The 27,200-nt window shown below is 42.8% G+C and overlaps 1 protein-coding gene across 4 annotated transcripts in view; it reads right to left on the bottom strand.

The window, feature by feature from the left end:
- The window catches only part of BRF1 (BRF1 RNA polymerase III transcription initiation factor subunit), a 239,089-nt gene that overhangs the window by 74,091 nt on the left and 137,798 nt on the right, over nt 1–27,200 (bottom strand). The window lies entirely within an intron of this gene.

Below are 27,200 nucleotides of genomic sequence, written 5' to 3'. Positions count from 1 at the left end.
CTTATTGCTTTGAAATCAGCCTCTAATAAAAATGCCATTCTGATGCCATTTTGACTCTGCAGTTCTTTAGAAAGGAGAAGCCATGCCTATTGAAATACATTGTTTACAACAACTACAAAATTCCTATGAACAAATCCTTCTTTACGTCCCCAAAATAAACAGTTTCAAGTTAAACTCTCTCAACTAGAGAACATCTTAACATTATCATGAAAAACAACAGCACATTTTTTTTCTGCTCTAGTTGTATTCCTATCCTCACCCCACCCTCTTAAAATTTTTTGGGGAAAAAAAAAAAAAAAAAGCCTGCTTACGTAAACTACTTGAAATTACCCTTCTTTCTTTTCCAAGACCAAAGCTTTGCTGTCACGGCCTTGTCTACAGCGTTACGATGGCTGCTCTCAACAACATAACAAAAGCTATTTTTTGCTGCTGAAGCCCATGCTCATCAATGGCTAGCCTGACAAAAGATCATCCACAAAGATACCAATTAGCTATCGCAAATGACATTCTTCAGCACCAACGCACAGAGACAGCACTAGCTCTGTAAGAAAGACAGGAGTCTTCTCCAACTTGTGATTTTTAGATCTATGATAACAAATACAACAGTTGTTCAAGGTGGATCTCAGGATTGTTTCGTACAAGGATCCAGGCAGTTAGTCATTCTCCACACATTAAGCCCCTGCTCCTTTCTCTCCCTCCCCCAACCATAAGGATGAAAATCTTAAAAGTAAGGGAATTTTAAAAATTGGGGCAATAATGAGAATCTTTCCCTCCACTTTTGGTGTCTCCCTTTTAATTTGGAACTTTATCACTGATTCCCTTCAATCTTTGCCCTCCCACTCCTTTTTATGCCTTTTTTGTCATCTTTCCTCCCATCTCCCCCTCCATCTTTTGGGGCCTTCTGGCTCCTATTTTCTGCATATTTTACGAATCTCTGCAGGAGTAGCAAATAGTAGCCCTTTAGAAAGGGAAGATCTGAGGAGAGTAACTGACTAGCAGCTTAATCAGTTCCCCTCTTCAGACCTTCTAAGTGCAAAGTGCTTCTACATTTCATATGGAGGACTGTGGCTGTACCATGCTCTGGAGAGTAGACAGCAAAGGAAAACTGACTAAGATCACACAATCCCAGTCAGTTTCTCTTTGCTGACAGATCATTATGTAAAACAGCAAGCACTTTACACAAGAGCTAGCTGCAAAGGGAACAGCTGGCTCTATGTTTAAAGTGCTGAAGCACTGTTTCTGCTGTTGCTGCCAGCAGGTTGAGTAGCCAGGTCTTGCTGTGGATATTAAGTGTTGTGCTGTCCACCACAGTAGCTCAGGGTTGTCTCTTGGCAGGCACTCAGCCATCTGAGCAGGAGAGCATCTCTATTATTTAGAACTACGTCTATTCCTCCAAGGTGCCAAGACTGGATCTGTATTTCTGAGCTTACCATCTCTGTTCTGAGAACTTAAGATGCTGAATCTTCCGTTGATATTATTTTAGTTATGAACAAACTTCAGACCCACAAAGGAAAATACATATATTAATACACAAAATCACTACACTGTGTATCAGGTAAGGTTGCTTAAGTAACATACCTAATACAAAACCACAAAAGAAAGGATATTAAAAGTTAAGACATCTAACAATACATACCTTCTACTCCTGCGGGGGGGAGGGATAGCTCAGTGGTTTGAGCATTGGCCTGCTAAACCCAGGGTTGTGAGTTCAATCCTTGAGGGGGCCACTTAGGGATCTGGGGCAAAAATCAGTACTTGGTCCTGCTAGTGAAGGCAGGGGACTGGACTTGATGACCTTTCAAGGTCCCTTCCAGTTCTAGGAGATTGGTATATCTCCAATTATTATTTTTTATTATTATTATTTTCCTTCTCCTAGAAACACACCTCATCCCTGGAACTGCTCCTTTTACAAAGAGCAGAATCTTTGGGAACCTGAAGCTGGCCCAGGAGCACCACTGTCACAAAGTTCCTTTCCTTTGTGAAAATAGCTGCTGCTTTGTCAGAGATAATTTCTATTGCAATACAAATGCGGCTGGACTAGGAAAACTTCTACTCCTCCACCATATCAGCCCCAATTCAGGACGGAGAGCACATTATTTGGGGCATGTGATAGTAGGAAAAATTATACTGCTCTCCTAAAGTGTTCAACAGTAGAGCTAGTCAAAATATTGCAGACACTACGTTTTTTGCTTTCCTTGCAAAAATGAAGATTTTTCATGTTCTCCATTAGCTGATGATCACTGTGCATAAGGTTTCAGTTATGACACATAATGCTCATAAATTAAGAAAGGAGCCATTACTGTGTTAGCGATCCTTTCATGAAGGACAGAATCTGCTTCGGAGCCATCTGTGCCCTTTCACAAAGAGCCTGATAGTCATCAAAATTGCTGTTGCTTGCTCACAGTTCTTGTTCTTCAAAAAACTGTTGAGCTGGCTCAAGAGCTCTGCACCTGAACTGGCTGAAGAGCTTAACAAACAAAAATTTCCAAAATTGCTAGCCATATTTTTTCACTAAGATCAGGACACTCCTGAGCTGGATGAACAGTTTCACAAAGAAGAGGATCCTTGACACTTCACTCCTGAAGCAGCTGAACAATTTCATAGAGTTCCTAGTCTTCAACAAACCAGCAACTCCTAAACAGGCCATCATGGCCAGGTGATGGGCAGCCAGACCTAGTAGTTGTAACCAGAGTTCACCATCACAAGACAGGAGTCAGGCCGGGTCAGGATACTGGGAGATCAGAGGCAGGAGACAAACTCTGATTCATGGTTCTGATCTCCAAACCAGAGTCAAGCCAGGGCAACATACCAGGAAGTCAGAGGCAGGAGACAAACAGAAGATCAGAACCACAAAACAAATGCCAGGAAATCAAGTCAGGGGAGTTGGAGGAGGAAGCACACAGTCTGGAAGAGGGTGGAGCCCAGTTGTTCAGACAACTTCCTATTCTTGCTGCAGGCTTCAGTAGGGCCAGAGGACCAATCAGCTGCTTCAGGACTCTGCCAATAGAACCTCAGAGGCGGAGCCTCAAACAGGAGCTAGGCTTCAGAGTGTCAGAAAGGCTCTCAGGTGGAGAGCTAGAGAGTGGCCACTCCTATAACTCCTGAGGACCCAGGTTCGAGACCTGGTTACGACACAGACTGAACAGCTCTTAGGCTTCAACAAAGCAATAGCTACTATGTTGAAGATCCTGGTCACTGTAAAATTGAACTGTTTCACAAAGGTCTTTGTCTTCATCAAACCAGTGGCTGCTACTTTATAAAAGTATCCTGGTCATCATAAATCTTGTTCCCCATTGGCTAACCACAATAAGGATCAAGCTATGGCAAAGAACGCTAATATCTTTTTCTTTTTGTTTCTTAAAGTCATTGCACAACCTCACAGAGCTCACTGAACTCTCTCTAGCCATGTTTTTTACTTTTTACAGTTTGTAGTTTTCAAAGCAGAAGGATCTGAAAAATCATGAGATTCTGAATGAGAACTTTTCGGGAGGCCAATTTTTGGCTGACTGGAACTCAAAAACTAATTAACCAATTTTTTTTGAGACACCACAGAAAATTCAAGCTTTACTCAGATTATGGGCTGAAAATTTGGTGCAGATACACTGTTTTTCATATAAATTAAAGAGGCTGAACTCCTGCTTTAAGTTCAAAACAGAACACAACCTTCTCATAGCAGCGCTACTGTGACATCATAGTTACTATACATAGTCACACAAACGCTTATGGAATAATTACATACTTTGTTTCTTCCACTGATTTCTTGGCATAGTGATCATGAATTAATCCAAAATGCTACTTTATAAGGTAATAAGAAAAATCCAACTATAAAGCTATAAAAGTCATATTAAATTAAGAAAAGAGGACAGGAGAAAGAGGAATCAGAGATTTCTTATCTGAAAATTGTCTGTTATTAGCTTCCCCCCTCGTTCATCACTAATGGGTTAATATCTCCACACATATGGAATTGGAGCTTCCAGTCACAACATTGGACTGCTTCCCATGACTAAACCCCATCCTTCAACTCAGACCATCAGAAGAGTTCTTCCAAAGATGTAGAAACATTCCATTAATCTATTAGTAGCATTAAGACAACAACTTGATGTAGTGTATTAATTAACCTTAAAACAATTATATGCCTAGGTCTCCCATAAGAGAAATTTTTCAATTTGATGAAGGAGAGAAGTTGCTCACAGAAAGAAAATTATCATCAGGTAAGAAATTTCTCATTCTGTTGCAGCTTTTCTCCTCATTCATCACTAATGGGAAGTAGCAAGCAATGAGTCTCAGAAGTAGGGGAGGAAAAGAAGAATCAGAGCATTAATTATTCTTCTAATAGGGTAACAGATAGGAATGGACATCCCCCAAATAAAGGGAGAAATTGTGTGTGAACAAACCCAGATCACCTCCTACCAAAGGATGCTTCTAAAAAAAAGGAATGGAAACTTTACAAATCTTCATGAGATGAGGTTCATACACTTTTTCCCCAGTGTTCCTAGGGATTTCTGTGAATAGTTTCCAGCTGCCTACCATACCAACTTTTGTAGAATTTTAACGTCTTGCCCGAAGCAACTCGGAGGCCCTAATACCTTGGCATTTTGGATAGAATTAGATGAACATGATATAACTGGTATGTATACTCCATATGCTTGAGATACCTCTTTATATCACTTATCTGAGGAATGCTCATTTATGCCACATCTTTCCAAAGGAATGACAGGAGTTAGAACAAAATGATTGGCGAACTATTTCCCAGGAACTGTGGAAAGAGGAACTCACCTTGAACAGAAAGTTTTCTGAAGCTATATGAATACACCTTTTCCTCACGAGGACGCAGTGTGGTTCTTGTACAGATATGGCAGAGGTTCCCAAACTTGGTTCGTGGCCACTGGGAGCTGCGAGCGGCCATCCCTGCAGACGCTCAGGTAAACAAAGCATCTCGCGGCCCACCAGGGGCTTACCCTGAACATGCCGCAAACCAAGTTTGGGAACCCCTGAGATAGGGGAACTAATTCCAAAATTGCTTTTCAGAGGCAATGGTGACTTTTAACTAAAGATGCTTCGAGTCCAGAAGAAGGAATCCTTACATCAAGAAGTCTGGTCTTTTGTGCAAGTACAATGTGAGGTCCTTGGCTCTATAGTAAATCCAAAACACCTTTTCAGGACTAGCAGTAAGACTTAGAGAACCATAGATTATTAGGGACCTCAAGAGATCATCTAGTCCAATCCCCTGCTCAAAAAGGGGAACCAATCCCCAAATCCCTAAATGGCCCCCTCAAGGATTGAACTCACAACCCTGGGTTTAGCAGGCCAATGCTCAAACCACTGAACTATCCCTCCCCACTTCAATTTTTCCTTTTCCTCTTATCTGTGTGCTTTATGTGAAGAGTCTAGAAAAGTAGCAGTTTCCTCTCTGCCCAGGATATTTCTTCTATTGTTGTGGAGAAGCTTTGATCTCTGACTACTCCCTGCTTTTGGGAGGGATACAAACACTCAGATTTCAATTGAAGTCAACCTCTAACAGTGCAAAGTGACTTCCCCTGTGTGTACCATAACTGCCCACTATGTAACTTCCTACATTGTGCAAACCTTCTACTGATGGTAGCTGATACTGGCCACAGCCATAGATAGGATACTTGACTTGATGGACCAATGGGCCAATCCAATGTGAACATGTGGGATTTTGAAGTGAACTTGAAGGATGTATATGCTGAGATTTTGGACATTTGTTTTCCAAGTATGTTCCCCACCCTGAGTGTGCAGGGGTCTAGTGTGAAAACTGGATTGGCTTTCAACATGCCGTTTGTACTCACCTGCCTATGAAGGGACATGCAGGTATGACATGTAAATGGCAATTTTGAATCATATCAGGTGCATGGTTCTATGTTCTCAAATAATTTCAGATGCATTTTGAGAAACCCACTGAGGGGATGAAGCTGATGCATGGCAACAGCAATTCTATCCATTGGAAATAATTGGTTATGGAGGACCCCTCAGTAAGTGACTCATGTAATGAATTTTTGGATCTTTGCACATCTTTACTGGAATGGTAAAATTATGGCCAAAGCCAAGTCTGTTTTGACCCCTAGGGGTGCAATTCTCTACACTGGGTGAAAAATCTCTTCTTGATTTTGAAAAACTGGTGTTATGAATCCTCTCATATCCTTGGGGGTGAGAGGGCAGTATGTTGGTACAACTCAGAGCCCTGCGCAGCGTGCAGGTCAGCCATCTGTGAACAGGCAAGGGCATAATTCACATTCTGTAGAGCCAGTAAACGCCTCACATAGGGAACACCACTAGGCTTAGCCACGTGTCAGTGGGACAGCTCTGCCATGCCTGAGTGTGGGCAGAGGAGTCCCTGAGGAGTTCTGCAGCAGCAGGTCAGGGTGGTTACAACCAGCATGCTGCCAGAGACCCAATCCAGGGAGGGGTGAGGAGGAGGAGGAGGAGGAAGGATGATTAATAAGTCACTATTGCACAAAGATGAATAAAAATTAAAGTTACAAAACAAAATATTTGGGAGAAATCAAAGAGCCAACTTGTTCCACTGTCAGAGGCAGAAAATTCAGTGGCCTTAGCTGAAAAGGGAGACTTAGTCCTGGTGCTTCCAGCAACAACAATGGAACACCTCCAAAATTTATGGGTGTGGAGTGATGAATGAGGAGAGAAGCTGTGCAACAGAAAAATAAACTGCTGTTTTAAATAAAATCTTCTAATGTCAAACTATAAATGCAAGTAAAAGGAAATTATTCGGCTTATATAGTCATCCATTTCTTTCTACTTAACCAATTCAATACAAAACAAAAATTCTACTACTAACACTATAAAAGATTTAGACACGTCTAAATAGGCACACACACAAATATATATTTAGGACATCAAGAGGATCATGAAAAGTTTATAAATCTGGGGTGAAATCATAACCCCAATGAAATCAGTGGCATAACTCCCATTAACTACAGTGGGGCCAGAATTTCACCCAATACATATGACAAATCTACAATGCATTACCTTCAAGATTCACACGCCCTGTCCCAAATGACAGTTGGCCCTCCCAAGAGGCTTTCCCTACAACACTCATTTTGTAGTTCACATATTTAGAAAACAGTTAAGACCTTTAAAATTGTAAATCAAGAGGTTACATTCTATTCAGTTTGTTTTTCTCAATTTAAACCCTGTATGACACTGAATGTAATTAATTCTTAATTCTATTCAGATGTTCTCATCACCTATTTAACACCAGTGTTACAAAGGCTGCTAGAAGGTCAAAAACTATGACTCATCTCTTGTGTAATTAGAAAATAAGATTCATCAGACTTACTAATACTTCTGTGCCATGCATCCATTTTATTCTGAAATGTATATTGCAGAATTAAAGTTGTTTTTCTTTTTTTAATTGGATAAAGACTCTCTCCCACTGGGCTTATTACTATCAATGTAAGCTGTACCAGATAGAGCACTTTATTATGGCAACAATTCTCAGAAATATGGCTATGTATTTTTAAACATTTCCTGAATGCTTTAAATATTTGTTTCACATATCTGATTGATCAGAATGTATTTAATGTTTCATCCACATTGATTTCTTTTCAATGAGAAAGTTATTTTAAAAAGAACAAAAAAGCAGTTATGCGCAGATAAATACGGGTACACCTTCAATATTACTTAGGGAATGTCTACACTGGCAAGTTTCTGCACCACAAGATATACCACTTTTATTAAAACGCTGAAATTAAACCGCTGTTGCATGTCCACACTGTGCTCCTTGTGACGCTGGAGCGCATCCACATTAGCAGCTCTTACAACAGCAAAGACAGCAGTGCATTGTGGTAGCTATAACACTGTGCAACTGGCCACAGGGTGCTTTCGGAAGGATTTGCAATGGCTCGTGGGGCAGGCACAGCGTCACGAGGCAGGTTTCCCAATCCCATTGTTCCATGGGCATCCTACTACATTGCCAGCTGCTTTTCAAGTGAAGTGGGGGACAGGGGAGAGAGATGTGTGATGGGGAGTGTGTGTGTGTATATGGAAAGGGGGAGAGAGACAGTGTGTTTTGGGGGACAGAGAGTGTGTCAGCATGCTGTCTTTTAAGTTCAGACAGCAGTAGGAAACAACCAGTCCTGAGGGAGGGGGAAACCCAGACATCAGCCCTCGCCTCCCTCCTTGGGCTCTCTGCACAGCACTCTCTCACACACACACACACACACACACACCCCTGCCTGTGTGTTCAACAGCACCCACATTAATGGTTTTCTTTGTGTCCCGGAGCAGATCAGCACAGCACACAACAGCTGTCAGAAACTTTGAAAGGGGAGGGGTGCATGTCTCCAGGGCAGCCGAGTTCAAAACAATGAGCAGAGTGGTCACTTGAGGCATTATGGGACAGCTCTGGAGGCCAATTACAGTGCAGAAAGCAATCAAGTGTCTACACTGGCAACAGAGCGCTGGAGCCTCTACGCAAATAGCCTCACGACTCTCGTTGAGGTGTTTGAGGGTTTTTTTTGCAGCACTGCAACTCTCGTCGAGGTGGGTTTTTTGTAGCACTGCAACTGTTTCTGCGCACAAAGTGGCTTGGCAGTGTGTACACTTCTGCAGTTTGAGAATAAAAAGCTGCTTTACTGAGCAGAAACTTGCCAGCGTAGACAAGCCCACACTTAGGAAACAAAATTGAAAACAACAGAACTTTTGAGCCTCTGTTCAGCATGGAGCTGGTTTCCTCTTATAAGGAACAAATCCTTCTTATGTGATGAAAGAACAGATTGTTATGTTAATTTAGACTAAGCAAACTTTTTCTGTGGGCAGTAAGTGGTCAATTATCATTTGCAGTCCACTGAAACAAGCAAGTCTGAAAGCTGGCTGAGATGGTCAGAAGAGGATACTGTGAGCAATTTGATACAAGATATACGAGTATAAATCCAGCATTTTAAAAGAATGAAAAGATGAGATTTTGACAACATGTGATTAATGGCTAAACATGGTTGGAAAGAGGGCCAAAGTAAGGTACAAATTAAAAAGTTATATGTCTGCTCCAATACAGCATCATGGATTAAAGTACTACATGTCAATTAAAACACAGTATTAATTTTACTGGCACTTTAAAAAATGAGGAAGTTTTCCATATTGCAACAAAAATCAATGTAGAAATCTGAGTATTAACAGAAATTTTAGCCTATCAATATCACTTAAAATACACTGGTCAAATGAAATGGATCATCTGAGCTCAAAATATTTGCCAGCAACATACTAGACAGAAGCTGTCACACACATTAAAGATTGGGAAAGCCAGCAGGCATCTGAAATAGCCACTCATCTCCTGTCTACTGGGAGAAGACACTAGATTTCCCAGCAGGACACTGACCCTTGATTTGCTGCATTGCCCTCATCTTTGTATCAGCCTTGGCTAGGAGATGTGGGGTAAATATGGAGTCCTGGGAGTAGAGCTCATTATCACTAACTCACAGTGACAACAGATAGGCATAGCAGTTTCAAGAAGGACCAAATCAGGTGACCTTTTCTGGCACTGAGAATAAGGAATCAATGACTCAGAGTGGTATTTGGTTGTTGTTCTGCAAGGGTTCTATAAGTCAACACATAAGCACCTTATCACTAATACCAAACTTGACAGGTAGCCAGTGCAAGTGGGCTAAGATTGGGGGCACATATCTGTGCCGATAAATAAAACAAGTAGACTGCCAATAAACAAAGCATGACAAGGATCTATTGGTGAGGCCAGAATCTCTGCATGCACAAGAATTTAATTCTGGAAATATTTCTCAAGTGCTATAAAACTGACTTCATCAATGCAGTGACATGGACACCAAAAGTCAAGCCTAAATCATTCAGAATGTCAAGACCTGACTGAAAGAAATGGTTGTATATCTGAATTAAACAAGGAGACTGAGGAAGCTTGCCAAAACTGGGGGAAAGCCAACAGATGTGACTGAGCACATGGTTTGGACAGATATATCCTTTAGGGGAGGATTTATTAGAGGGGATACACTATAACCTAGCAAAGAGGAGAGGATAGAAGTTGATAAACTACAGGCAGAAACTGAAGAAAAACAGTCAAACTAAAAAGAACTGCACTCAATTACATCACATGAAGGCAGACAACTAAATATTGAAATATTTTATAAGGGCTTTTATATAAATGCTAGAAGTCTAAATACTAAGATGGGTGAAATTGAGTGTCTGGCATTAAATTAAGATATTGATATAATAGACATCTCAGACCTGGTGGAATGATGATAATCAATGGGACACAGTAATAGCAGGGTACAAAATATATAGGAATGATAATGAATGTGAAATGCTATGGGAGATTAGAGAGGCAACAAAAACAGAAAACCCACTAATAATGGGTCAATAGGGGGACTGGGAACAGGGGCGGCTCCAGGCACCAGCACGCCAAGCGCGTGCCTGGGACGGCAAGCCACGGGGGGCGCTCTGCCAGTCGCCGTGAGGGCGGCAGGCAGGTTGCCTTCAGCGGCATGCCTGCGGGAAGTCCCCGGTCCTGTGGCTTCGGCAGACCTCCCGCAGGCATGCCGCTGAATCCGCGGGACCGGCAACCTCCCGCAGGCAAACCGCTGAAGGCAGCCTGCCTGCCGTGCTTGGGGCGGCAAAATACCTATAGCCGCCCCTGACTGGGAACATGTCACCTCAGGATGAGATTCAGAGAGAATATTTCTAGACACCATTAATGATTGCTTCTTGAAGCAGCTAGTCCTGGAACCCACTGGGGAGAGAGAATTCTTGATTTAGTCCTAACTGGCACACCGGATGTGGTCCAAAAGGTAAATATATCTGAACCGCTCGGTAACAGCAACCATAAGGTAATTAAATGTTACATCCTTCTAGGGGAGAAATTGTCAAAGAAACCCCCCACAGTAGCATTTAACTTCAAAAAGGGGAGCTACACAAAAATGAGGAAGCTAGTTAAATGGAAATTAAAAGGAACAGTCAAGAGTGAAATGCCAACAAGCTGAACAGAGACTATTTTAAAACACCATAATAGAGGCTCAAACTAAATGTGAAAAAAAAAAACAACAACAAAAAAAACGGTAAGAGGACAAAAAATGTCTCCATGGCTAAACAGAGCAAAAGAGGCGGTTAGAGGCAAAAAGACATCCTTTAAACATTGGAAGTCAAATCCTACTGGAAACAAAAGAAAAGAGGATAAACTCTGGCAAGTCAAAGGTAAAAGTATAAGAAGGCTTCCATTTGGGGAGGAGGGATAGCTCAGTGGTGTGAGCATTGGCCTGCTAAACCCAGGGTTGAGAGTTAAATCCTTGAGGGGGCCATTTAGGAATTTGGGGATTGGTCCTGCTTTGAGCAGGGGGTTGGACTAGATGACCTTCTGAGGTCCCTTCCAACCCTAATCTTCTATGATTCTAAGGCAGGCCAAAAAAGAATTTGAAGAGCAACTAGCAAAAGACACAAAAACTAACAGCAAACATTTTAAAGTACATCAGAAGCAGGAAGCCTGCCAAACGATCAGTGGACCCCTGGATGACTGAGGTGCTAAAGGAGAACTCAAGGCTGTTGCAGAAAAGCTAAACGAATTCTTTGTATTGGTCTTTACTGCAGAGGATGTGAGGATTCTAACACCTGAGTCACTCTTTTTAGGTGATAAATCTAAGTAACTGTCCCAGATTGAGATATCAACAGAGATGATTTTGGAACAAACTGATAAGTTAAACAATAATAAGTTACCAAGATCAGATGGTATTACCCAAGAGTTCGGAAGGAACTTCAAATATAAATTGCAGAATAAGAACTGTGGTCTGTAACCTATTGCTTAAATCAGCCTCTGTGGCAGATGACTGGAGGACAGCTAATGTGAGGACCATTTCTGGAAAAAAGCTCCAGAGGTGATCCTGGCAATTACAGGCCATTAAACGTAACTTCAGTACCAGGCAAACTGGTTGAAACTATAGTAAAGAACAGAATTATCAGACCCTCAGCAACCTATTAGAGATTGGTGTCAGCAAGCATGTGCTAAAGGGTGATCCAGTTGATACAGTTTACTTGGAATTTCAGAAAGCCTTTGACAAGGTCCCACACCAAAGGCTCTTAAGCAAAGTAAACTATTAGCCAAGATGCTCTTGGTGTACCTAAACCACTGACTGCCAGAAGCTGGAACTGGATGACATGGCATGGCATGGATCACTCAATAATTGGCATTCTATTAATTCCCCTTGAAGCATTTAGCACCAGCTGCTGTGGGAAGAAAGGATACTAGGTTAGATGGACCATTTGTCTGACCCAAAATTATTTTCTTATGTTTGAAATTAATAATTAATATAGTTTGATTTAGCAGCAATTGAATCATATTCTAAAAATGACACCGTTGGGGTCTATGTGTATTGTGTCCCAATGATTTCACATCAGATCTGTTCAGTAGAGACATTTTTAAAGAGTGTTTATTTCTTTTTAAATTGCCAGTATTGCAAACTTCACCCTGCTATTTGAAAATCAACCTAGGTTCTTTTTGGACTATGATATTCTCACCAGTAATAAACATCCTGCAACTAGAACTTCAAAATCAAAATGATCTTCAAGGGTATGTCTACACAGTGATAAAAAGCCTGCAGCTGACCCAGGCCAGCTGACTCCAACTCAGGGGCTGAAAAGTTGGTATGTAGATATTTGGGTTTGGACTGTCGCCTGAGCTCTGGGACCCTGAGAGGGCGGAGGATCCCACAGCTTGGGCTCCAACCCAAGCCCTAATGTCTACACAGAGATTTTTAGCCTCACAGCCTGAGCCCTGAGAGCCAGAGTCAGCTGACCCAGGCCAGCCACAGCCATGCTACAGGGGTTTTATCCCTGTGCAGACATGCCCCAAATGCCTGAAAGACCTAGACTTTGCTGATGATGTTGCACTACTGAGTGACATCCACAAAAAGTTACAAAGACAAACAACTTGGCAAAAATAGGGCTCAAAATTTGTTATGCTAAAATAAATGTCCTTGAAACCAAGGCATCAAGCATTAACATCACATTAGAAGGCAAAAATATTAAGTAAGAAGAACAGTTCATCTACCTGGGCAGCACCATATTAGCCAACGGAGACATCCAGTGGAAATGACACCAAGGATAGGCAAGGCATCCACAGCATTTACTAAACTCAGCAACGTATGGAAATCAAAGATATAAGGCACCAGAACAAAACTCAGAATTTTCAGTTCAACTGTAATCTCTATGCTAAGATACACCTCAGGAGCTGGAGATCTGCTACATTAGACAGAAAACTGGACATCTGTGAAAATAAGTACCTATGAAAGATTCTGAGCATTGGTTGGACAGATTTCATCACCAACAAGAAATCCAGGAAAATCACCAACCAGCAACTTGTTTCCATCAGAATTGGGGGGAAACATTGGACATATTTGGAGTGTGTCCTGTGTGTGCCAACCTATAGATTCCCACATGAAGATGTTAAAGTGGTGTGAGGAAACGAGGGCACCCCAGAGAAACCTTAATAATCACCCTTAGCTGGGAGGGGCAGAACTGTCTATCTTACCATCACAGAACAAATGGAAGCTGCAACAAATGACAGAGGAATAAAAGACTTGTTCCCATCCCATGTACCAACATTGGAGCAGGAAAGATATAAAAACGTTGGAACTTTTTTGACAATGCATCGGCCAGAAAATAATGCAACTCATAATCAATAGCTGTACTCATTCTACAGGACCAAAAGTAGTAAAATGTAAAAAACACTTATTTTTGTCACCAAATATACTCTGCAAACTCATCTGTTCAGTAAGAAGATGCATATTTTTGCACAGTTGCTTTATTACCACATATTTACTGATATATCACCCCAAATGCTTTGTCAGAGGAGGTGGTACTTTAAAAATTAGACTATCATAAGTTTATATGTAAGTAATTTGTTAAATACCAGTAGCTAGATTTCACATTATTCATTTTAAAAAGAAGGCAAAAAAAGTAGAACAACAATTTCAACCAAACACTATGCTTTATGAGGCAGGCACGAAATTGAAATAGTCAAGAAACTTTAATGTGACTGAAAGAAAGAACAGGAACATCTGTACAGAGAATAAGCTGTAACGGCATGAGGAATTATCAGTCTAGTGATGTGCCAGCTTTCTGCATTTCAATTACTGCTCACGCCATACTATAAAATTTGTTTGTAATAAAAGTGAAATGATGACTTTCTAGATCTTTATAGCTCCCGAGTCCCAATGATATTTTACACAGCTTGTGTGTATGGATTGCACTCTTCCAAATACAGTACTGTTTGAGGAATTTTGAACCCAGAAAAATTTGTGGCCAGGTTATCAATGTTAAATTTTCTCTTTCAATGAAGAAATTTGAAGTACCCAAGTGTCAAGTTTTCAAAGATCAGAAGGTTACATGCCAGATCTGTGAAGTGTAATTATGCAATACATTTCATGTTAAGAAGAAAAATAAAAGTGTATGTTCAACTTGTTAAATCAAAGTTTCCCTTTGTTCTGGGGTGCTCACACTCCATATTATAATGCAAAGACCAGACCTGGATTTCAAGTACCAATCCTTACTCTCTGTTTTGGAAAAGCTATGAAAGTAGCAACCTGTAGGTATCCTGAGGCACCAATGGGTCATGGGCTCCTAATGGCATCACTACCTCAGTGCACTGGGGAGTCTTTCAAGCACCCATACTTCGATGCAGAAAACTGTCTTCCCTCAATTCCAGCCTCCCAAAACTCAACCTCCTGCCCCTGGGAGACAAGCAGCGCACGGGATAAGGGGACTAGCAGAAATCCAGGAGAGATGAGTGGCCATATGGAGGATTTTGATGTCTGGAGTGAGGGGACTGGACCACAGTGGAAGGCCTTAGATGAAAGGGAGCCCAGTATCTCTTCCCTGAGGCAGCAGCATGTCAAGGGCTCCCAACAGCCCTTCTGCCTGGACTCCTTGATGCACCAAGATAACACTGCTGTGGGAAGCCCATGATGCACTGAAGCCTCAGCAGAGGGAACTGGGTCCCCTGTTGTAGCTGCCTAGTGCACAAAAGGTCCAATACCTTGGCACAGACAGCGGGCTCCTCCTTCCACCCAAGACCCCACTCACAGCCCTGCCCCTCTCCCGACACACAAGCGTCTTCCTCCACCAGGCCCAACCCTTTCAACTCCTCCTCCCCACCTGCAACCCCCAAAGCCCTGTTCAATCCCTCCTTTCTCACAAAGCCCTGCTCACGCTGCCTGCTGTTCAACACTCCCACTCGCTCCATAATCTCTAGAGGCCAGCTGCCCCAGCTACCTCTGGCTCACCAGAGACAACAAGTCAGGGAAGCAAGCTGACAGCATGAAAAAGCAGATGCAGCTGATGGATCTAAGCAATCTCAACAGCCAGTCTTTGCATGGTTCAAAACAGCTATTATGAATACAGATAATAACGCTTTACAGGTTTAATTGTAAGACCATAAAGAGGAGCCTATGCCTGAGATATTATCAGAATGTGTGCATTTGCAATGCGTGTGGGGTGACACAGGGAACGAAAGCAGAAAGTATGGATTTTGATGTATATGGTTGGTTCGCTAACAGAACTCAAAGATATGGGAGAAACGTAATTCAAAATTCCAAAAGGGAGCATTTTAGAATATATCCTTTGCAAAGGTTAGTAAATCTTTCACTTAAAAAAATTACATGGAAAATTTAACTGTCCTCTGAAAAGTTATTGTGCTAAACTTAAAGATTAAATTCAATCATCATAGTGTGAAACCGAGGGATTTTATTCCTGCTCTAGAGGTAAATCTCAGTGCAACTGTACCTACAGAATTGAACTTTAGTATGGAGGCAGCAGTAACAACATTCATTTCTTTTAACATCAAATGTAATAAGCCACAGTTTGAAACTATGGTGAGAAAGTGAACTTCATAGAGAAGCAAATCGCCAAGTTACACGTGTTATGCAAACATGTTATTCATATTGTACTTAATGAAAACACTGACAGGAAGACAATACTGACAATGAAGCCAGTATTTCATTTTCATAGGGTATAACTACTTATTCATACAGAAGTTATATAGTAACACAGAGTTGTATTTTTGGTCTATATATACATGTTTCTTATTAATTTATTGTTGATCACCATGTATATACGAAGGAAGCACTGGACATATTTGGGACACATACTCCAGATGCCAACATACAGACTCCCACTTAAAGCTGTCAAGTGGGAACCAAGTGGTCTGAAGAAACAAGCATGCCCCAAGAAAAACCAAAAGAAGAACCCTTAGCAGGGAGAGCAGGACAATCTATCTCAACATCTGAGAGCAGATGGAGTCAGCAGCAAATGAATGGAAGAAATTGGTTTCCACCTTGTGTGCCAACATTGGCATGGTAAGAACGTAATGCAATATAAAAAATAGAACCATTACAATCAATTATTCATTTGCTGCTATGTAACTGCAGTGGTTTGGACACAGATTTCTTTTGCTTCCTTTAGTCCATCTGTGAGCCCATAGTAACCTTATCACAATCACTACATCAAACAGCAGTTAAGAAATAGTAAATACACTGAAACATTGTATCCTTCCAGCTACTATACTATTGTTTCCTACAACCTTCTGCGCTCTGTATCTGCCTTATAAGCCTTGTATATTGCTCCAAATTTTCTTGCTGGCACTACCTAACAGTATTGTTTCTACTTCCTTGTTTCATATTCATTCTCTTATTTTCACTATTGAACCTGTAAATATATAGCTCTTTCATCATCAAAAACAACCTCTTGAATGTTATGTATATACATGTTTTTACTTGGAAACTGAAACCTTATCTTAATTAGCATAATAGTTACAGGAATTTCAATCAAATGTCATAATCACTACAGCAACAGCTTACAGGAAAAAGTAACAATGTATACTTAGCTGTTTTTTAATTAAATTTAGCAGCAAGACATGAAAGGAACAAACTCCATGTGACCAACCAGCTCTCTGTGGACCACTAGCAAGTCTTCCGTAGACAACGGTTGGGGAACTCTGACCTAATACGATTCTACATTCCATGCAAGTAGCTCACAACAAAAGATTCTAATTATTTTTACTCATTTTAGCCAACCTAAAAGCAAGTTTTATCAGTCAATCTACAGTTTCCACTGCTCTGCACCACTGCAATTAATGAACCTAGGAATATTTCTAAATGCTAAGATTTCAGTATTACTAAATGCTTTCCACTAAGTACATTAAAACAAAAATTAAATAAAAAAATACGAAGACTACAGTAACCTCAAGTTGCCCAGCCACTCTGAATCCAGGTCAAAGCATAGCTCTGGTTTTACATACTTTGATTTTAAGTGCTGAACGTATAAATTATCAAGTGATTTTCTACACTACCACACCCAAACAAACCAGAGCAATAAAATTAAGTTTTCCAAAGTATTTTTAATTGTCAACGAAGTGTCCACATTAATAATTCAGGTCTAATAGGAAAAGATTTTTTTGTAAAAATACCTGACTATTATCACACAGTGTAACTGCTGGCTATTTTTGCCAATACTCTAGGGCTTAATCCTGCAAACCATAGTTATAGGAGCAGTCCCTACTCCTACACTTACACACATGCTTAAATTTACTACCGTGTTGGCCCCATTGAAATACATGTGGCAATAAAATTAAGCACATGCAAAAATAAAAAACGGTTACTCACCTTCTCGTAACTGTTGTTCTTCGAGTGTGTTGCTCATATCCATTCCAATTCGTTGTGTGCGCACCACATGCACAGTCGTCGGAAAGTTTTTCCTTTCGCAGCACCCGTCAGGTCAGCTGTGGAGCCCCCTGGAGTGGTGTCTTCATGGCACTCAATATATGACCCTGCCGATCCAGTGTCTCCTCAGCTCCTTCTTGCCAGTTACTCTGACAGAGGGGAGGACAGATGGGTTTGGAATGGATATGAGCAACACATCTCAAAGAACAACAGTTATGAGAAGGTGAGTAACCATTTTTTCTTCAAGTGATTGCTCATATAGATTCCAATTAGGTGATTCCTAAGCCTTACCTAAGCGGTGAGGTCGGAGTTATGGAATCGCAGACTGGAGCACCGCGCTGCCAAAAGCTGCATCATCTCGGGCATGTTGGATGATGGTGTAATGAGAGGTGAAAGTATGCACCGAGGACCAAGCTGCTGCCCTGAAGAATTCTTGTTTCGGGACTTGGGCCAGGAATGCAGACGATGAGGCCTGTACCCTTGTGGAGTGTGCTGTAAGTACCGGGGCTCGTGTCTTGGCTGGCTCCTAGCACGTGTGGATGCAGGATGTGATCCAGGAAGATATTCTTTGAGATGAGACTACCGCTATGAACAACTGGTTTGATTTCCTGAATGGCTTGGTGTGTTCAATATAGAAGACTAACACTTGCTGAACATCGAAGGAGTGCAACCTCTGTTCACAGCTACTGGTATGAGGCTTTGGATAAAAAACAGGCAGGAATATGTCTTGGCTGGTACGGAAATGTGATACCACCTTAGGCAGAAAGGCCAGGTGAGGTCTGAGCTGCACCTTGTCTTTGTGGAAAACTGTATGCGGTGGGTTAGAGATAAGGGTTAGGGTCAACCTGGGGAAACCCCCACCCCTAGAAAATGGAGTGAATGACGTCCAGCCGGATGAACTACTCATGGCTATGGAAGGACCTGCTGAGGTCGTCTGCCAGTATGTTCTGGACTCCTGGCAGATATGATGCTTCCAGGTGAATGGAGTGGGGTTATACAGAATTCCCAGAACCTGAGAGCCTCCTGACAGAGAGACTATGACCAGGTTCCACCCTGCTTGTTGATGCAAAACATTGCAGTGGTGGTGTTTGTCATGACTGCCACATGCTGGGCTTGCAGATGAGACTGAAAGGCCTGGTATGCGAGTTGCACTGCTCTGGGCTCCTTGATATTGATATGGAGAGAGAGCTTGTCCTGTGATCAGAGGCCCTGCATGCAGAGATCTCCCAGATGTGTGCCCCAACCTAGAGCTGACGTGTCCATAACTAGAGAAAAGAACAGCTGAGGGCTGTCGAAGGGACTACTTCGCAGACTATTCAAGCATCAAGCCACCACTGGAGTGACTCGGTCATGGTGCCACAGCAGGTGTTAACTAGTCCCAGGCTGTCGTGCCCCGGTCAGTATGTCAAAGCGAGCCACGTCTGTAGAGGCCTGAGTCTCAGTCTGGTGTGTCGGACCACGAACCTGCAGGCCGCCATGTGACCGAGGAGACTGAGGCAATTCCTTGTTGTAGTAGTCGGGTACTCTCATGCATCGAATGATGCTTGCCATGGCTTTGAATCAGGACTCAGGCAGGCTTGCTCTTGCCTGGACCAAGTCCAACACTGCTCTGATAAACTCTATCCTCTGGGTCGGAGACAAGGTGGACTTGTTCATGTTGAGGAGGAGACCCAGTCTCTCGAACATGGATGTGACCAGACGGAACTGCGACTCCACCTGTTCTCTGGTGTGCCCCCTGCACAGCCAATCGTTGAGGTAAGGGTATACCTGCACCTGCCTCCTTCAGAGGAAGTCTGCTACCACTGACATTCACTTGGTGAACACTCGTGGGGCTGACGACAGGCTGAAGGGTAGGACTGTGAATTGATAATGTTTTTGATTGATCACGAACATTAAGAAGTATCTGTGAGCAGGGAGAATCGCTATGTGAAACTATGCGTCTTTCATGTGGAGAACCAGTTTCCCGGATCCAGAGAAGAGATAATTGTATTGCGGGAAACCATGCGGAACTTCAGCTTCACCATGAACTTGTTGAGTCCTCGCAGGTCTAGAATGGGTCCGAGACCCCCTTTGGCTTTCAGAATTAGGAAGTAGCAGGAATAGAATCCCTTGTCCCTGAGATCCTGAGGAACCTTCTCCACCGCTCTTATGGCAAGGAGTGCCTGCACTTCCTGGATTAGGAGTTGCTTGTGAGAAGAATCCCTGGGGAAGGGGGGTGGGAGGGAGGGTAGGAGCAGAATTGGAGAGAATATCCTATTTCCCGGTGCAAAGAACCCAGCGGTCCAATGTTATTTGGGACCACGCATGGTAGAAGTGGGATAGACTGCTCAAAAAACAAGGGACGGACCTGGTGTAGAGACAGGTGCTCCATCCTCGGGTGCACCTTCAAAATGTCTGTTTTGAGCCCGACGAAGGCTTAGTTATTTGGCCCTGTCCGAATGGGGGATGGGAAGACTTATGCCTGCCATTCCTACCCCTGCGCCTGTAAAAATCCTGCCTCAGACAAGGAGGATACGAATGCTGTTGCTACAGTTGGGGCTTAAACGGCTTTCATTACCCAAATATTTCTTTGTCATCCTGGAGTCTTTGAGGCTATGCAGTCTGGAGTCAGTCTGTTCAGCAAACAGGCCCACCCCGTCAAAGGGTAGGTCTTGCATAGTTTGCTGAACCTTGGGCCGGGAAGTGACGGTGCCGCGGGTCTCTACCGGAGTCCTTTTGCGGTGCCGCCTCTGCCATTGCTGGCAGGGCACTGCGCACCGAGGAACTCGGCACCGGATCCTGCTGCGCCAATGCAGGTTGTGGTCTAAGTGCCGCCTCCATAAGGAGCTGCTTCAATCTAAAGTCCTGCTCCTTCTTGGTTTGGGGGCAAAAGCCCTTACAAATCATACACTTTTCAGACTGATGTGCTTCTCCCAGACATTTTAAACAAGCGTCATGAGCGTTGCCTGTTGGCATGGGCTTGTTGCAGGACTTGAACCCCTGGGACTTAGGCATGTAAATCCCCCAAAGAGAGCACACAGTCAGGGTGGAGGGTAAACCCCCCAGTCCAACAGCTAACTAACTACTAACTAGAACTATAATAACTAAGAACTAAACAACTACAAATACAAACAGTTTGAAAGAGAAGCTAAGGAAACGTGGAGAGCTTGCAAAGCAAGATGCCACAGTTCCAACAACCATCACTGGCAGTAAGAAGGAACTGAGGAGGCACCGGGTCGGCAGGGTCATATATTGAGTGCCATGAAGGCTCCACTCCAGGGGACTCCACAGCCAACCCCCTGGGTGCTGCTAAGGGAAAAACTTTCCGACGACTGTGCACACGGCATGCGCACACCTAATTGGAATCGATATGAGCAATCACTCAAAGAAGAATTCTCTATTAAGGTCTAATTTATGCAGTAAATTATGCTAACAAAATCCAAGTTTACTGAACAAAATAAAACTGCTAAATCAAATAAAAGCACACCAAAATATTCAAATATAACTGGCAGCTCACTTAATTTGGCTATTTCTGGGGCTCGTGATTATGCAGCAATTTCCCTCAGCAGTTAAAAAGGGAATGAACACATACCATTCCAAAGTCAACTACCTTCACCGGGGATTATTTTAACCTTTTCATAATACATACAGCAGATTCAAAATACCCAAGATAAATCAATGTGCAGCATTAGAAAGTATCATTCATCAAACTTCTCCCCAGTAGCTAACCCTCTGCAAAATACTGCTTGCACTCTTATATTACCTTCTTCCAAGGGCAAGTTTTGTGGCTTCTTCACCTAGGTTAATAAGTCGTTATTCACAATAGCAATAGCAACTGAACTGAACTGGGGAGCATAATCTTGACGTTTCAGATTACATGATGAATTGTTCAAACAACATTCTTCTAACCAGTTATATTTTCATATGAATTAAATGAAACTTCCATGTAGTGTCCATACATTTTCTACAATTCTCTAATGAACAATTTCAGTTTTAATTGCTTTTGGGTTTGGTTTTTTTTGCAAGACAGGGTTTTATTGGGGGTGGAATGGTAAGGCAGAAATATACACGCACACAAAGGTGAGAGTGGGGGCAGGGGATAGTATATAATCTATACATGAAAGCTGAGCTATTCCACCTTTCTTTCCCCCTAACCCTTCTCTTGATTCCAGGTCTGTGTGTCCCTCTCCTTCCCCCTCAGTGCTCCTCTCTATTCTCTTGCACACCTCTCCCTAATTAATCATTAAAGCAGTAGCAGCTCTGTATATTCTCTCCTCCTCCTGCAAAGGAATAGCAGCATGGCACCAGCTGAACTGGTTGCTTCTTCCCACCTCCTGGAACCTGTACGGATGTAGGCTGGTGTGGAGATGCACAGCCTCTGAAGCACAAATCTCGTGTGTGCTTAGTGGGGACTGAGCTGAGGTCCCCATTTGGAACAAATTCTTCTCCAATCTGAGCTGCAGCATCAGTGAGGGAAGGTGGGGTTCTACAGCCACCCCTGGCCAGCAACTAACGTCTCAGTCTTTCAGAAATATGCAAGATTCTTCAATGAAAATGTGCACACAGCTGTCTGTGTAGAGAGGGGTGCACTAGTGTTTTTAGGGTAAAATTATATACACTGTACACAAGATTTATATAAGACTGACAAAAGAAAATCATGCACCTGTAATTATACCAAAGACTCCAACATGGGTGGTGGGTGAACCACGGGCTTGGGGAGGCTACCCCTTCTGCCCAGGGCCCCGCCCCTCCCGCTCCCCTTCACTCACCGGAGCCCAGAGGCACCCCCACACCAGCCCCAGGCCACCCGAGCTCCCCCCACCCATTGGGTCGGTGGGCGGGCAGGCAACGCGGCCCCCAGCCCAAGCCCCAGAGTGGCAGGCGGGCAGGCAGGCAGCTGAACGCAGGCCCCAGTGCGGTGGGCGGGCAGCACGACCTGCAGCCCTGGAGCGTCGGGTGGGCGGATGGCAAGAGCATGAGCTCGAGCCATCTGTGTGAGCACCGGGTCCAGCTGCCCGGAGTCCCTGGCTGCAGGCCGGCCCCCAGTAGGCTCAGCCTGAGGCAAGGGCACTGGAGTCCTCCCAAAAATGTGGGAGGGGGATGCCCAAGGTGGAGGTGAAAGCAGCCCCCTGCCCATGTTCCAGGTACCCACTGCTGTGTCCCATGCCCCAGGTCCCCCGCCCAGGGCAGGTGGAGGGACCCAGGCTCCTCACAGCTGCCCATGCGGGGGGCGGGAGCGCCTCGGAGCCGCAGCCCTGCCATGATAAGAGCTGGGCAGGCAGCTCTGGGGAGCTGCAGCAGACCCTCTACCTGCCCGTGGTGTGGGGGGCCCAAGCAGCCTCTGGCCCATGTCCCCACCCCCCAGGCTCCCCACCCACCTGTGGCAGGCCCATGACTCCTCACAGCTGCCCGCACAGCTTCTACCGTGACCAGGCTGTGGGCTCCAAGGCCCAGCCTACCCGCCCCCGCCAGAGCCAGGTCAGGAAGAGCCGTGCAGGCAGCTGTTGGGAGCCAGCATGGAGTCGCAGCCCCTACCCTGACCCCGCCACGCAGCAGCCTGAACCTCGGACCTGTTAGGTGCAGCCTGGCAGCAGGGCAGCCCCGAGCCCGGACCCCGCTGCGCGGGGCAGGGCAGGGCAGGTGGGGCAGCCCACACTCCCGATTCAACAGGCCCAGCAACCTTTAGCATAAAGCTGGGCCTTAGCTGTGTGCTAATTGGGCCGCGGGTTGAGTATCACTCATAGCCCATCCCTGACAGGTATTTGTCTAACCTGCTCCTAAAAATCTCCAAAAATGGAGACTCTACAGCCTCCCTAGGCAATTTATTCCAGTGTTTAACCACCCTGACAGTTAGGAAGTTTTTCCTAATGTCCAACCTAAACCACCCTTGCTGCAATTTAAACCCATTGCTTCTTGTCCTAACCTCAATCGTTAAGGAGAGCAATTTTTCTAGCTCCGCTTTGTATCAGTTTTCAGGTACATAAAAGATTATGTCCCCTCTCAGTCTTCTTTACTCCAGACTAAACAAACCCAATGTTGTTAATGTTTCATTCCCTTGAATTACTAATCTATTAATTTTTAAGTCTTATTAGAGAGTTTCTTTTGTATGACATTTATACAAAATGTAAGAGACAGACAAGAAGAAAACAAAATAGAGTTAATATTAGTTCTTTTTTTGTTACAAAGGCCATTGTTTGGGAAAGCTGTTTACACAGGGCCTTATTCAACACCCACTGAGGTCAACGGAAAGATTCTCTGACTTCAGTGGGTACTGGATGAGATCCACAGTACAAATGAAGGCACAAATACAAGAGAAATTTATGTAAATGAGCAAACAATTGGTTGTCAGTAACAGGGAGCACAAAATCTTTGCCATGGATTATTTTTTAATCTGTACTTTACAGTCACTTCACTAGGGTAGGCACAAGATGGTACTTGCAAAAGTTATTTTTGATTATAAAAGATGTTTACTTTTATAAGGAGGTACAGCTGCATGTTACCACCTGCTCACACTACACTGTTTGCTAATGTAGCCCTACAATGACTGCACATGAATTTACCATATACCAACTAGCATACCAAAGATAATTTGTATGAATTCGGCATGCAACTTAAGCCCTGCATTTTCCCTCTACCTCAGTTAGTTTCCATCCTTTCTCACTTTCCATCTTGGCCAATATATTTTGAGACAAGCACAACTTGTGCTAAACGACAACAACGGGAGGACAGGATAATAGCCTACAAATGTATGAAGGCTGTAAATACTAAGGAAGATGATGAGTTATTTAGGGTGGTACAAAGGGGTGTAAATAGGAGTAATGGAAAATAAATTACAAAAAGAAATTTTACAGAATTTTATAGAATACCAGAAAAAATGCTTTGAGAATAAAGTATTTGGTATTTGACTGTAACAATCTCCCAGAGAATAGTGGAAGCCCTATTATTTGGGACACGTAAAACTAGAATGAACAAAAGTCTAGAAAATATGTTGCAAGAGAAAATCCTGCCTTGGGAGAGAAATGTACTGGCTGACCTACTAGATCTTCTCCGTTTCCAGCACCTGTTGGGTAGCTATGATACAACGCAATTCACTCAGGACTTCAGTGCTCATGAGTTCTGCAGTAAACTCGTCTCTATGGTATAGAACAGCATAATCAGCATTCACAGAATATAGAAGCAGCAAAGAATCCTGTGGCACCTTATAGACTAACAGATGTTTTTGCAGCATGAGCTTTCGTGGGTGAATACCCACTTCTTCGGATGCAAGAAGTGGGTAATACCCACTCAAGTAGTGGGTATTTCCACTACTTGCATCCAAAGAAGTGGGTATTCACCCACGAAAGCTCATGCTGCAAAAACATCTGTTAGTCTATAAGGTGCCACAGGATTCTTTGCTGCTTCTACAGAACCAGACTAACATGGCTACCCCTCTGATACTATTCACAGAATATAGTATCCCCTTCCTTTTACAAATTATAAACGGTTCACTAAAATATACAAACAGGGTATACACAAAGCCTCATCCTGGGTAAATTCATGTTTTCATTTAGTACACAGGAACATGTACTTCATTGCTAATGATAAGATATTCAACAAAGAGAATCTGGTTTCCTAAGAAACTTTCAAGATAATTAAAATTGCCAGATCCAAAGCAAAAGAATCAGCCTTGGGCAGGATTCTATGATTAATCTCTTGTATAGTAAAAAAAACCAAGATAGAAGCAACTGTAAACACTCAAAAAGAAACCCAACTGAAACATCCCTCCTAATTAAAGTATTTTTAGAGACAATACAATCTAATGTATTGCTTCTACTGAACCTTATACTGCCAGGTAACTGCATTAATGCAGTAACCTAGTGTGCTCTCTTTGTGATGCAAATTCACTCAAATACTGTGCTTTCCATAAAAAATTCACACACATATTGCATTGACAATTGCAGCTTGGGGAATAACCCTAAATGTCCTTCAATAGCTAAGCATTGCATTTAAGTCTGGTCTATAATAGCAGTTTCTGAGGTGTCTTCTACTGCTGTTGCGTCAGTGATAGTGCTAGGTGAGAGATTTCCTCAAACAGCTGAAACAGACACAATCATAAGTTGACATATCATATGCAAAAGCCAAGTAAAAGGACTTTAAGGGGACCTACACCAGAGATTTTTGGAGAAGCAAGGTAATTGGGGCGAGGAGGAGGGGAGATATCCTTCCCAGGAAGCTAGAAATTTACATATGGCACCTGCAATCCAAAACAATCAGCTTTGGGAAGGACTAAAGGCTACAACCAAAACAATAACCCACTGCTAAATTTAATCTTTTAGTTCACTCTGGGTATACAACATAAAAGAAATTTGAATCCCCATCACAATGGAGTTGGGATTTTCCAGAGGGATTTTTTTTTAAATAAAAATATTTATTTTATTTCCAGAGAGATTTTTTTTAAATAAATACCCAGCTAATCATTTGTAAAAATTAAATGAATCTGGCAGCCCCCAAGACCAAAGACCTCTATTTTTCCACAGAACTGGTACAACACAGGCAGTCACAGACTAAGCTGCCATACATTTCTTTGCCCACAAATCTCAAGCCCGACTCGGAGGAACATATCTGGGAGTGACAGATTAGTTCCATCTTTAAATTCATTCAGTCCTTGGACTCTCCATTAAAATGGCCAATGACAGTGCCAATTGAGGTTTTCATTACACGGACGTGTTCACTGGGAACTGGACTGAAACCGCCAACTTGTTTTTCAGAGGTCATTGAACAACCATCAGACAGCAACAATTTTCAGCTACTACGGACCTCTGTTAGAGCTGAACCATGGATTTTGAGGTGAAATGATGCATATCCCAATAGTGTGAGCCATCTATTCCTTCCACCATTAATTTTAATTAAACAATCAATTTTTTCTACATCATTTAGCTTGTGCATAATATAGGAAAATAAATAATGCTACTGATCAACTGCAGTTCTGTGACATGAGCAATAACATGATATGAGGTTGATTTTGTGTGGTCCTTCAGTCTAGACGTGGAGTAGGGTGGCACTGTCTGTCTTGAATAACTCTCAAATTGTTTTAAGAGCTAAATAAAGACACAGTCCATTTAGTTGGATCTTCTCATTGAATCTGCTGACTAAACAGATTCAAAGACAGATAAGCTTTATGGAACAGAAAATGTACTTTAATATAGAAAAGAATAAGGTTCTCACCAAATATGTTCAGATCTGAGATTCATGAAGGGGAAAAAAAAACTGCTCAGAGTTTCAGCTTACATATTAAAAGGCAAACACACCTCCTTGAGTCATTGGCTGTTTGGAGTAGCCTTCTGTGACTCATGCAAAATTGAAATTTTCAATTGATCAATGCAGCTAATGCTGTCCATTTGAGAGCCATGCTATAAAAAGGTTTCAGGAATCAGAGAAAAAGGAATGGAACATGCCAAACAAGGTATTAACAAAAACGCATATCAAGGGAGAAAAAAGCATACGCTATTTTGCATGCCAAGTATCTTGAACATCTGC

The sequence above is a fragment of the Mauremys mutica genome, chromosome 4, assembly GCF_020497125.1.
Source record: "Mauremys mutica isolate MM-2020 ecotype Southern chromosome 4, ASM2049712v1, whole genome shotgun sequence".
NCBI lineage: Eukaryota > Metazoa > Chordata > Testudines > Geoemydidae > Mauremys > Mauremys mutica.
The sequence above is the reverse complement of the archived record's forward strand: the minus strand, read 5'-3'. Positions and strand labels throughout refer to the sequence as shown.